Source organism: Sturnus vulgaris, chromosome 6 (assembly GCF_052056855.1).
Source record: "Sturnus vulgaris isolate bStuVul1 chromosome 6, bStuVul1.hap1, whole genome shotgun sequence".
In the NCBI taxonomy this organism is placed as follows: Eukaryota; Metazoa; Chordata; class Aves; order Passeriformes; family Sturnidae; genus Sturnus; species Sturnus vulgaris.
The window spans coordinates 30,776,569-30,790,635 of NC_142248.1; the positions used below are offsets into that span (position 1 = coordinate 30,776,569).

The window sequence follows — 14,067 nt, forward strand, 5'->3', positions numbered from 1 at the left end:
GGAGGCACAGCCTCAGTCTGTGTCTCAGCATCCTACTGGCTAGACAGATGAAAGCGACTCAAGGCAAGGCAAAAACAATTTGAATTGTTAAAAAAATACCATCCATCCCCATTTTCTGCCTTCTCAGTTAGGCTTGATAATTCACTGACTGGAACTCAACAACACTTAGCTGTGAACTTTGTATGCCAACAAACACATGAAAAATCTGACTTTGATCTACTACTAAGAAAGGAATAAAGGCATCCTTCCTTTCTTCTTCATGAGGATCCAGATCAGAATTGGAAGAACTCTATGCTGAACTCAAGCTATTTGCCTTGAATCTTCTCAAGTATCTCTGCAATAAACAGGGAATTAAGTAGCAAATTCCACTTGCATGCATAAATGATACAGGTAATTGATTAAATGTGCAGACATTAACTGATATTTGTGAAGAATGCAGCACAAAAGCAGAAACTCAAGTTGTGTGGGAAAATATTAAAATATCAGAAGTTGTTTCCTATTAATTCTTAACTTAGAACATTTACCTACTAAAGGAACAGCTGAGCAGCAGGACAATAGTCTATTTTGAGCATAAAAAGTAGAAATCTGGCACAAATATGCAACAAAGATGTAATTAAAGGAGGCATCATCTTGGCAGGAAAAATACATCAGTTGGAATCCTAATGAAGACACAAGAATTTGTTTCATTTTTTCATTTAAACATGAGTGGGGAAGAAAGTTCATGTCATGAGAGGTTTCAGGAGTCTTCTGTTCTGCTCAGGCTCATCTCTTACCTTCATTAGCCCAGCCTGGCCCACACAAAGCCGTTCTGCTTCCTGTTCTTGCTGAGAGACATGAGCACGAGTTTCATTAACACACTTTCTCAAGTGCTATTTGCAATCAGTTAGCCATTCTCCAAATATGAAAAGGGTAGTAGGGAAAACACCTATTGGTTTCAAAAATCAGTTTTAAAGCCAAATGTTTATGTTTTATTCTTGTCTACCAAAATAAGCCAGTTCATCTTACTATGAAGAGATCTACCACAGGAGTTTTGTGTGATTCAGTGACCTACATGTATTTTTGTACTGACAGAATTTGCAGTAATTACAGGTGAACAATGCAAACAGTTACAGTTGTCACTTCTTGTGGTTATTGGGGTGTTCCTGTGCAAGGCCAGGAGTTGAATGGTTCTTGTGGTTTCTTTTCCGTTCATGATATTCTGTGATAGATGTTCTGACTAGTAGCTGACTGTGTTAGAATTAATTGAGTTTGGGATGAAGCTGTTAGTCACATAAAGAAACATTATTTTTAAAAAATCTGTTGCTAACTACAGACAGAAATCTGTTTTCTGATCTTAATACAGATGATATTGTTAAACCAAGTCATATGAATTTAATTATTTATGTTCTATTTCAAATACGTTGTTTGGAAGAGCAATACTTCCCAATAACTCAGTTTCCTCATTTGTAAAATAAGGATAATGGCAACCAACCTCTTTTATAAACCTGGAAACCTGTGGTTTAAAAGTTATATTAATCTTAACTATTTATTATTTCTTTAGTTAGTTCTTCCTAGGATATAAGCTTAATTCTGTTGACAATGTGTCTTATGTGTCTGAATTAACAGTTAATAGACCTATGTGGATGCTTTAGAGGCCTTAATGTGTAATGTTTTTGACAAAACAAATCTGCACAACACTCCTCTGAAAGTCTTTCAAGTCCACTCTATTTTTCCAGGAATGGCCATGCTGGAGAACACTTGGTCACAAGGCATACAACCTTTTCCAGTTTTCCTAGCTTGGGATCTTGACAAAACAGTTGACAGATCATTTATTTTCTTTCCTAACTCTGGCAAGGCTCTGGATGAAAATAACATTTCAACAGAATATCACAACACAACTTTCATGTTTCCTCCTCCGTTCATCTCAACTCCCTCTACTAGTCATCCCCAGAATCATATTAAACCTGGAGGACTGCCATTCTTGGACTGTGCATGCTGCCAGCCATCTGAACCTCAAACATCAAATAAACACACAAAAGAGCTGCTTTTCTCCAATGTTAGATGAAACAAATTTGTGCCCTGACATAAAAGCACTGAGATGTCTCACACAAAATACAGATCAGTGAGGACCATCTGGTTGGTTTCGTTTACGGCCAGACACCAAAATGAGGAAAGTTTGTCACACTACAAGAAAGGATTTTCCTTTGGAATTACTGCAACATGCTGGATTGTATACTGTGTCAATGGTTTGTTTAATATCTAGCTATAAGAAAACAAAGAGAATGAAGTGGGTTTTAAAGCTAGTAACAGACTCTGAATCTAAACAGACTAAACTCCTCAGCAGAAAGGGTTAATGCAGCAGTATCACCAGAAATCACAATCATCCAAAGGCTGGAGTACCTCTCCAGTGAAGACACAATGAGAGTGTTGAGCTTGACCAGTCTGGAGAAGTGAAGGCTCCAGGAAGACCTTAGAGGATCTTCCAGTACCTAAGGAGAGATTATAAGTAAGATGGGGATACATTTTTTAGCAAGGTCAGTGGTTTCATACTAAAGGAGTGTAGACTCAAACCAGATATAGGAAGGAAAAATTTTGCAAAGAGGGTGTTAAAACACTGGCACAGGTTTCCCAGAGAGATGTCCTGGGAGCGTCCCAAGACAAGTTGAACAGAGCTTCTGAGCAGCCTGTTTTGGTAAAACTTATCTCAGGGGGGTTGTACTAGATGTCCTTTAGTGGTACCTTCCAAGCCAAGCTTTTCTATGATTCTAAACACAAATTTATGAAGTCCACACAGTGTGGCACAAAGATCTAGAATGGTATCATCTCTCCTTTAAATGGCCAATAGCAATTTGTCTTCATTTATTTTTCTCAAGTATTTTGAAGATATGGGCATGCAACACCCATATGATTATTATTTATTAGTGTCTTCAGAGTCAAATCTTGGTCTTGTTGGAGCCAATGGGACCATGTAATGTTTTTTTCACTCCTCTGTCAAGTATAGACTGCTATAACTTTTCTGAATCTGGGGCACAACACAAACCTATTATTTTTCCTAAGATTGGGGTCCACACTGCTGCTCTCACTCAACTGATAGACATCTTTGGCTGTTCTTGTAAGGAAAAAAACTGCAGAATCCTGATTTAATTTTTTTAAATTACAATGTAATGCACAAGTGAGTATTTATTTCAGTAATCTTATGTATTTAATGTAATCTTACTGGATTTAGTTCATCCCCAGGGTAGATACACTGACATTAGCATTCTAGCTCTATTGGAATGACACCAGAAATGAATTGGGCATATTAACTGCAGCAAGGCTGCACAGAACATATATCAGTGCAGAATATATCTGTTATTTAATATTACATTTTGTTTATAGTAACATTATATGAAAATTTAAAGCCCCAGTCAGCCGTTGGCATTTTAAAATGTCTAAATTGCACAGATGTTTGTGTACCTCTCACAAAATAAGAAAGTTTGATTCAGAATCTGATGACACACAGTGCATTTCACTGACTGCCTTATAGCAGAGGTAGTACTGTTATAACTTTTCCCACATGAAAACATTATTAAAGAAGCAAAAATAACTGTGCTTCATTTTCTACATGCCTTCTCAATGGCAAAACACATGCACATGAACATATGTGATTATGTCTCTATAGCACTGTGTGCTCACAGGAAATTCTGAAATTGTTGAAGTCTAGTTAAGTTTTTTCCCCCACAAAACTTCTCTTTATCAGCAGACCTGCTCCTTTTAAGTAATGTGCATGACTTATTATCTTCCTTTGCCCTGTCCACACACTTCTGGTATCAATTTACTTGGGTCTCATGAGAAGTTCTCTGAAAAGGGAGACCAATTTTCATATGGCTCTGCAGAACATGATCACCAGAAGAGCTCTACTCTTGCTGTCAAGTAAATAAATTAAGACAATGGTACAGCTTTGTCACTTGAGCTAATATGGGTCATATATTCAGGGCAACCCAATAAGTTTATAATTGTCCTCTTGCTCCATATATGGGTATTAGGTGGCTGTTAGTGTTCTAAACAATTCACTTCCAATTTTTTATTTTCAAATGAAGTAAAAAAAAGAAAGTTTTAAAAATAAAACTAAGGAAGACATCAGGCTACATTAGTATATTTATTTTGTTTATTTATTCTTTCTTCCTTTAAATCACAGAACTTATTTAAGCAGCTTGTTGTCTGCGCAAATCCTTTGACTTATGTGGAATTTGCAAGAGCTTTTTCCTGTAATTTTTTCCTCAGAAATTAAATCAAAACAAAGGAGTATATATATATATATATGCAGTCTATACATACAGAAACTCTTTTAATTTTATTTAATTTGATCTTATCTCTAGTCTTCCATTATATATATATATGAGTACAGGATTAGTAATAGAGTTAACTTTGAAACAGCCAAATTTTTTTTGAGATTTATCCCCCAAGATCAAATGCTTGCTTTTTAAAAAAATGCTGGTTTAACACTAGTGAGAGGTCTAGTGTGCTTCAAAGCACAGAACGTTGAAATTTCACTTTGAATTTTTATGACAGCTTTAACAGCACAGACTTAAGCGTAATTTTCAAAAAGTCATAATTGCTGACTTTTATTGGTAATAGTAAGTTATCATGAGATCTCCTAAAAGCTGTAACAATGAGCAGTTATATCGAATTTACATAAAGTTAATTCAAAACATTTGTATGCCACATATTTGCTAACTGCATGACTATAACACCTACAAAATAGACTCAGTTATGTGAGATGCTATATCAACACAAGGGGAAAACACTTCCACAGTAGTTTCATTAGTGTTATGCATCCTATTAAATGGATTACTTATCTATTAGTCATTGCAATAAAAATCAGTGCAATGGGCTGATTTTGAGAAACAATCTCATATTTTGTCATTAAATATGCATTCAAGTGACATTATTTACATATATTAATTCAGAATACAGTACTTTGATGATTCATTTAAATACATAAACATGAAGGATACACTAAAGGAAGCAGAAAGAGTTTTATATATTATGTTGTTGAGACCTGGGAGGATAATTAATAGGATGCTGAAATCTTTATTATTGAACATAATCATTGATTCTAATGGATTGACTCTTAATTTAAGTTGCTTGATTATACCACATCTCTAAATGGTTATTATTATCTGGAATGACATGTAACTAAACTTAGAGCACTTAGAGCACTTAGGTCTTCTGCAGCTGTAATTTAAAAAGTGAGACAAATGTCCATCCAGATATACATACAGACATACATATATATATATATATGCAGACTCTCCTTGAAGATGCTTTCCCCCTGAAATCAAGCCCACAATATAGTAAGACAACCAATGTCATACATGATCTCCAGAAGATTTGAAATACAAATTCAGTGTGACCCCAAATTTCATTTCTTTTAAACAGGAATAACTGGACTCACCACTTAATCATAATATACAAGAGGATTGGTGCAAGTATACAGGTAATGTCCAGATAAAATTAAGAGGAAGGAGTTTCAGATTTCCACTGGTAATTAAAAAAATTTAAAAAGCAAACAAAAACCCCACAACAATTATGGATATTTCATCACTGCCTAGAGATAAAATTTAACCAACAGAGAAGGTTACAGTCATTTTTTGCAAAAGCGATCTTGCAAGAAAAGCGATCTATTCTGTAAAACCATGGTTCATATGAAAAACATAAGTCAAGCACAAAATGCAGCAGCAGATCAGCTGAGGAGAATTGCAGGGATCAGTGACAAGTACAGGGTGCAGTGATCACATCTGCGAGCCAATGTCCTTCCCACTGAAGTGACTGATAAACTTCCTCCTCCCTTGGTGCCAGAGAGCAGATCTTTACAGACACCACCCAATTGCGATTGCTGCTTTGACAGTGGTTTCAGCTTTCTTGCCTTAAACTTTTCTCATCTGTGGAAGTTTTGATTGTTTTACAGGGATACTTTTGACTTCCCATTTCAAATTTTTACCCACATCAGTCACTAGTATCTTCTGGGGAAGATGTTTCTTTTTTCATTTTGTTGCAGTAACATAACTACAAAGACTTTAGTGTCCTACTAGTTACATACACAGGAGGAAGAAAAGAGATATCCTTAATATCCCCCATCATCTTTCTGCATAAAGCATTTTTCACCAGGTATCACAGCCCTGGGGTAAATTGTGCTTGATGTAACAGAAACAAAACCAAAGTATTTTCCAAATTCTAACCAAAGCTTTCTCAGTCTCTGAAAAACAATGTTAGCTATGCAATTCCATGTTCTGGCAGGCAGAGGACACAGATCTCTCCAAAAACATTCTAGGAGAGACCTTTTTCCTCCAAAAGAAGTCTGGCTGGGTTAGAGACTTTTGGTTCCTGAAATCTGTTGGTGTTTTGTCCCCCACAGAGAGCTTTCTCTGGCACCTCATCTTTCAGAGGATCGAGTCTTGTCATCTCTGTTTAACATTACAGGAGAGCTCCTTCTAAAAAAGATCAAATAAGTCTCTGGCTTTAAGAAAAACAATCATCTTCATCATCCAACTGAGAGTGACTGGCAAGCTATACTCACGGCGTGAAGACATGTCTAAAAAATGTTTTCCCTGGCTGAACTGGAATTCTCAAATCTTTCCACAGACTCTTTCAGTGTTTTAACAAAAACATAGCTTCACAGGTATCTCTCTTCCTGGGAAAATTGCTCAGTTCTTGTTCTTTCTCCAGTTGTTCGCTGAACTGTATGAAAGTAAGAACAGCAGTGCTTTATCAGGAAAAGAATTTTTAGGAATATGTCTGTTATCACACCACACTTGTAGCTTTTTAATGTGAGAAAAGAATAAAGCAATAGCACTGAACCTCAGCACATAGGAGAGTGAACAGCAGGTTAATATAATTTTACATCTAATAGTTATATGTTTAGTCAGACATCTCAGGAACAAAAATCTAATGAGAGAGTAAGTGCCTGGGTGCAAGAGTGGCTTTCTGTGTCTGACCTTGTCCTGAAGCATGTCCCCAGGCACCACACTCTTTATCAGAAGTCCACATATAAGACAGAATAAAATGATATTATAAAATACACACTTCATATGCCCATATAAATATACACTCTCCTTTTACATTTTTTGACCTGTTGCTTTACTTATGTTAACTCCTCAGCCTATATCTAGTTTTGCTTCTACTAAAGTGGACTGGAATTGATGTACCTTTCAGCAAATGTCTTACATCATTGAACTGAGTCTTATTAAGATGTCCAGAAAATCTCTTCAACCCTTCACTGAGCTAAAAGAATAGCATGGTATGCACTAAAGTTAGTCAAGTATTCTCCTGAAAAGTGACTGCTCTTTGCAGAAGTGCAAGGCTAGTTTATGCACTGAGAAAAATAGTTCCCTTCTCTGAGTGGCATGTCAAGGTTCCCTTGGTTCCCCCTCTTAGAAACTGCACTTGTTTAAAAGTAAAAATTGCCCGGTCTGTTTCTATTACTTTTCTCAGGACTAAAAACAATGGTCCTTCTTTAATACCAACTCCTGCAAGGTGTGTAGCACTTTCAGAAAAAGTGACGGGATTGTTACAGTAAAACTTCTGTGCTATGAACATATTTGATCTTCCTCAAACTTCCTTTCTTAATATCAGTGCAAATAAAAACAAAATTTTCCTTCCACCAACGATGCCAATGGACATTTTGGCATTAGCTTTATTAGAAAGTGAATCAGGCCACAGAAAAGAGATAGCAGAGTATCACATGAGATTGTCAGTTCTTTAAGTAATTTATGATTTTGAGAAGTAGTTTGCAACACTCTTTAGCTAGGTCTAAATAAAATATTGGTATGGAATGCCTCTTTCCATTTTAATTTCCTTTCATGCTGCTTACTGGTAACAAAACACTAGCACAACCAAACAAAGCATAGTTACCAACAAAATATAAGCAATGTTTAATAAGATAGAGTGGAGATAAACTCTCATGAGTTATGATCTTAGCAATGTCTCAAAATCAATCAGAAATCTTATTCAAGGAGATTTGTGAGTGCAAGACATTTTTCATAGTGTGGAACTGGTCTATTTCTATTGCACTTTTCTTAGTAAGAAAACCTCAAGGCCAATATTTCCCCAAACCCATTGCTCTGTAGTTACCATTCCTGGCTGTACTCCTTTTCAGCTGCTAACCAAGCTACCTCTGGAACTGGAAACACACTTTGATACACTGCTCCTGTTGTTGTTAGCCCTATTAGCAAGTGGAAGTTTCAGCACAGTGCCTTTCCAGAAATAACACAGCTACACACTAATTTACACTGTGTCAACATAATCGCTCAGTGAAAGCTACCTAAGGGATTTCCAGCACATCATTTCACTTTGATTTAGAAGTACATATCTTGGACCCAGCCTGCTATCTCATATTTATCCCTCACACAAGGCACAGAACAACTTTGAAAATCCTCCCTCTATCAGCCTGTGAGTTCGAATCAGCCAGCCTTTCCCTGTAAGGTCTCTCACAGATGGGCACTGCAGCACGGAGCACCACACCTCAATGCTGTGGTACTTTCCCAGCATGCATAAGTATAACATGGCTCTGCACAATTAAAAATATTCCTCAAATAAGAAGGCTGTGTTCAGTGGGATCCAGAGTCCAAGAAAATTTATAGTAACAAAATGATATACCAGTTTCAACAAAGGACTTGGAGATGTCTTTTGTGTATTGCCAAGGCGTCTAACAAAATAGTATGCCAGAAACTAAAGAAATTAAAGTATCCCTGCATCTAGAAACATACAGAAAAGCTAACAGAACTTTAACAGAAAACATCTCTCCTCCATCATTTGAGATTTATGTTTGACAACAGAAAGAAAACATCCAAAGAAAGTGCACAGAGCCCCTGACTATTGATCAGTAAGTGTTGGGTAGCTGCAACATTCATGTTAAAAGAAGGATGGTAGAATGGCCTTCATGAGAAGCCTCTTACAGTATGAAGTTTGGATGACGTGTGAGTCTCCACTTTTCACTAGCATAAGCATTTGGGCAGGATGTAGAAAATGAAATTAAAAAAAAAAAAAAAAGTAGGTCAAAAACCATTATACACACTTCTTTTCAAGGAAGGGTTTGGTACTGGTGGATCCTTTGACTGCTATGAATGTGATGTCTCTAGTTCAGAGAAGCACAATATATTAGACACAAATGGTTTTGCTTATTCCACAACAAAACACAAACTCCATGTGTCCATTAGGCTTTTAATCTTCCAGTAGTTTCCCTAGAGATTAAATCCAAATGCTTCTAATTAGCCTTCTAAAGGCATTTCTGCTTCAGCCCAAGGAAAGTGAACCAGCTTTAATCAACACTGTTAGTCACTACCTACACTTATTGAAGGCTCAGTAAGCACTTTGTCTCATCAAATTTCCCTTACCATGTTATTTGGGTCTCAGCATGGGGTGTTTTTAAATGACCATACAAAGCCAACAAGGGCATTGTGGAAAGACTTCCCATATTTAGGTATTCAAATAGGTTGCAAAATACTAATTATATTTATGATTCATGGAATAGTTCTGCTCTTGTCCTAGATTCTCCTACTGTCCTAGATTAAAAGAAGCACTTTTGTATCCTAATAACAGTCATAAGGTTTTCAAAGCAAAGTAATCAGTAGCCTACAGCTGCTTTAGCCATGCTGTTACTTAGCTTGACTTCCAGCATCTGCTAGCTTTTTGCTCCTGTTTCTTTCTCTAAGTGCACCTCCAGCATGAATTCAATTTACTCCATTTTAAAATTAATTCCATTTAAATCAGCCATTAAGAAGTCACTAACACTTTATACAGCAGATGCATCATGCACAGATGATTTTGGAAAATGTAAAAATTTAAGACGTGTGTTGTGCTCAAACATATGTAAGCCCAGATTCCTTCCAGTGGATTTATGTCCAGCTGTAAACACATGAAAATTCCCAGAGATTATGAAGTAGATTCTAAATGGATGTTGCTGAAATCTTTGCCTTTGCAAGAGTTTCTTTCCACCTGGATATCCCTCAGCCCAGATGGTTCTTCTTCCATATTGCTTTTTGGAACAGTAAAAGCTATGCAGGGTTCTTTGTTGGATATGCAGTAATTTTGCAGGTAAATTTTACAGGATACATACAATTCATTAAAACAAAAATATATTAACTATTACTAAAACATTTGGCACTTCTAGAACAGCTAGTATATTAGAAAGTAATTTTTTCCTATTTTTAGAGAAATATAATAGTATGATATAGTTTTATATTAAGAAATTGGCACAAATTAGTACAATTATTTGTGAAAAAATTGTACAACACAATAGGTTTTAATTTTCAGTGCATTAGAAACAGTGTCCCCTTATATTCAAAAAATAATATAAACAGAGATATTTCTGTGTTGGCATACCGGAGAAATCAACCAGTATCTTTTGATTTCCTCTTCTGTTAAGCCCTCCATTGTTTAAATTGCTGACTGAGATCACCTGAGATGTATGTGAGAAAGTAGAGCATATAGCAATGCTAATTTATAGACCCACTTATGTATTAAAGTGAATTTTGTCCTCATAATAAACATAGCTTACCTTCATCAACCAGCTCTCTTTGTCTTCAGATCTACTTGGCATGTAGCTTATAAGCAACAAGTACATTTCTCTGTTTTATTTCCAGCTGAGGCTTCCAAACAATCAAAATAAAGACAAGTTCACCAACTCTGACCAAAGACTTTTACAGCACATTTCTAATGTTCTCTTTTACCATAAAATAATTCCAACTTTTCTGCCCATACAGACACAAGATATTTGCACTCATTTGGATTCCAAGACTTGCATGTCCAAAAATGCAAGGGTGAATCATACATATAGAGCAGGAATTGGTAAAGATCATAAGCATTCTGTGTAACTACTACAAAGGAAGTTGTGTAGGTGACTGCTGCACCTGTGACACTCAGTACACAGGGACACTGAGCCACCTCGGGCCAGCAGTCCAAAAAGCACAAGTAATCAACAGAATATATTCATATGGCTTACATCCTACCTACCCCATAATCTATAGAACTGGTGTACATGAATATTCTTCATTTAATAAAATGTATAAGAAGGACTGGGAGGAATTAAACCTATTCCAGTGAATGAGCAAGTCTCAGTACACAGGTTTTTGTGTTTTCTCTGCTCCAGTAAAACTTTGCCTGAGCCCCTCGTGAAAGAGTAAAACACTTTCCAGAGAATGGGTGGTACTTTCACATATTTCTTCTCAGCCTAATTTGCCATCTGTGGTATTTTCAAAAGTGCTAGATTTGTATTCACTGCCCTCTAAGGAGAATTTGATCCCTGCAATTCTCACACCCTCGCCTGTTCTACTTCTGTTTCTAGAAATTTTCTCCTTGTCAGTGTGTGCAGTGCCCATTTCATGTGTCAGTCTCATAAGGGGCTAAAGAAAAACATGGTCTCTGTTTTAAGAGATGGAGCTTATCAGCCACATGCTGTTCTTGGTCCCAGTGCAAACAGAATTCAAAGAAAGAGACATCTAAAAGGAGATCCCCTTTACCACTTATTTCATTTAGCCATCTCTGTTTTACCCAAATCTAACAGCTTTATATTGCTGAATTTCTACTCCAGTTGATCTCAGATCAGTCAATATATTTATGAGCCAAAGACAGTGTCAGCCGTGAAAATGGAATTCACCCTTGTTTACAGAGGCAAACATGAAAAATGAAGATGTTTACTGTTTGTTTACATGAAATTGGTCATCACAAAGCTTCGGAACACACCACCACAAATTCTACTTTCATTGTGGGCATCCACTTACTTAAACGGGCCTGACATTTTAGGAAGTAAAGAGATGCTATAATATAAAATTAGACACAAGATTTGTAGAAGAAAAATTTCATTGATATTTATTGTTAACAGGGGAACACCGGTCATCTCTGGGAAAATAGTATATTCAATGCTAAAGTAGAATTTTTATCAAGCTCAGAACACAGTTGATACTCTCTTTCTTGACAAAACTTATCTTGAGCATATGTTAAATTTGCTTCTAGTATAGCCTATAACATGTTTTATTTTGCCTTGACATCTCTAATGCTCAATGCTGACATAAGAAACATCAGGGCAATATTTCTGCAAACCCTTCAGTAGGGATATGCGAGATACATAGTGGTCTGATGAGAGAATTAGTATTTGGTAGAATGTGGTGTTTATGAATATCACATCTTTTATTCAAATAAAAATAGGCCAATGGGAAATTCTGAATATAACCTAAAAAGAGTGCAATTCTTGTTGCTCCTATGACTTAGTACTTCAAAGGAGGCAGGCAGACAGATAAACAACTCAGGCAACTGGCTGAATTCCACAGCCCTTTGGAGACACAGGGGAAGTTGCATGTTTCTCTCTTTACTCCCCATTACCATAAACAATATGCTAATCACTTCCAGGCAGACCACCACCACAGTCAATTGCATCCAGTGGAGCTCATGGATCACACTCCTTAAACCATGTGGAGAAGAGTTAGGCTTTATCTCTGAGCTTTCCAGTACAAACATTTTAAAAGGGACGTTGTTTTGCAGATACAGAATTCAAGAAGTTACGAAATGAGAAATAATTTAAAACACCCCATGACAGCAGTGGAATTTGAATGCTACGATGCCTTACTGGATGTGACCCTTTTGTAACTAAAGTGAAACAGGTTTTCATGGAAATAAACTATATAACGATTGAGATGCATTAAAGAACACTGCCATATGAATCCAAAACTGATCATAACCAGAACTATCATTTTAAAATGTGGTCTAGCATCTGAGCTCTTGCTTGAAATAGGCAGAAAGCCATCTGGCACCAGACATTAGCCAGCACCATTCTCTTTTAGCTTCAGCCAGGCATAAAGAATGTAGAATGGGAACTGTCTTCTGTCACAGCCATGGAGTCCAGCTGTGTGTCACCACCAGGCTGTCTCATTTTCCATATATCTGAGAAACCTCACAGGCCAGAAAGCGAGATGCAAGCAGACAAAATGTTGTCTCTGGGTTTGGTATTTTGGTGGAAAAATAGAAAGACTGTTGGTTAATCAATACCACACATATTTTGCCATAATCAATCAATACTTACAATGGCAGAATTGCAAGGCTCAAAAGTAAGATGAATGTATTCATATTTATTTCCTTCAGTATGTTATTTACTGTATTTAATCATTATATTAATCTCTCTTTTAATGCTTGATGCCTGGTAGGTTGTGTTCAAAAGCACAAAAGAAAATCTAATTTTAATTTATTTGGTTTATTTTGTTTTTTAAACAAGACTGTCTCAACTATAGCTACTGGCATTGTTTTTAGAAGCATAGCTCATAGTTGACAAGAGCTATCAGGTGCTCAACACATTTGACAATCAACTGCATTCTTGCATAGCCTACACTTGGGCTTACCACTATAATTTACTTACTTCTTTCTAAAAGTCTTCAAAATGGAGCCTAAAGTTCAGGGTGCAGATTAAGGTCACAGCACACTAGACTTCAGCACTTTCTTAAAACAAATATCTTACTAAGCCTCATATAGTTTTAAGATATCCAATGGATGGAGGCCTAAATTTTCAGGTAATAAAAACCAGAGAATTACAGTATAGTCACTGCAAAGACTGTGTACAGTGATTATTTGTGTCTGATTTTTTTTGGTTCTTTTGGAGCAATCTCCCCAGCATTTTCTGTCAAGTCAATTGGAACAGAACTTAAGAGTTTTCAACAGTGCTGAAAAAAATAAAAACAACCACAGAAAACACCATTCTATGCAGTATCTGTTTAACTCCACTCTTAACTCCACTATTCTAATTCATGTCTGCTAAACTCACAGAGTTGTTTCATTTGATACTTTTATTTTACCTTCTTTGTTGATCATAACCTTTTTTTCAAATGAAATGTTGTTTCAACTTCAAAATGAGACATTAAGGAGTTTTGTGGTAGAAAAATGTAAAAAAAATTCACTTTGCATCCCCAAAGTAAATTCTCCCTTCAAGTATAAGAAAATTAAATGCTTCAATGGTTTCAGGAATTTCCTTATTTCCTCCCAGCTGTTAATCAAACATAACTGAAATCTTCAAATATATTTTTGATTAAATTGAAATTTGCTGTTTGTCTCTGAAATGTAATCCAA

At 36.2% G+C, this 14,067-nt stretch overlaps 1 long non-coding RNA gene across 1 annotated transcript in view; it reads right to left on the reverse strand.

Moving 5' to 3' along the window:
* Window positions 1–4,149: 4,149 nt before the first annotated feature.
* The window catches only part of LOC148223393 (uncharacterized), a 54,922-nt gene continuing 45,004 nt past the window's right edge, over window positions 4,150–14,067 (reverse strand). Inside the window, exon 3 of the long non-coding RNA XR_015804665.1 lies at window positions 4,150–6,699. This is a non-coding gene — a long non-coding RNA (uncharacterized LOC148223393). The remainder of the gene's footprint in view (window positions 6,700–14,067) is intronic.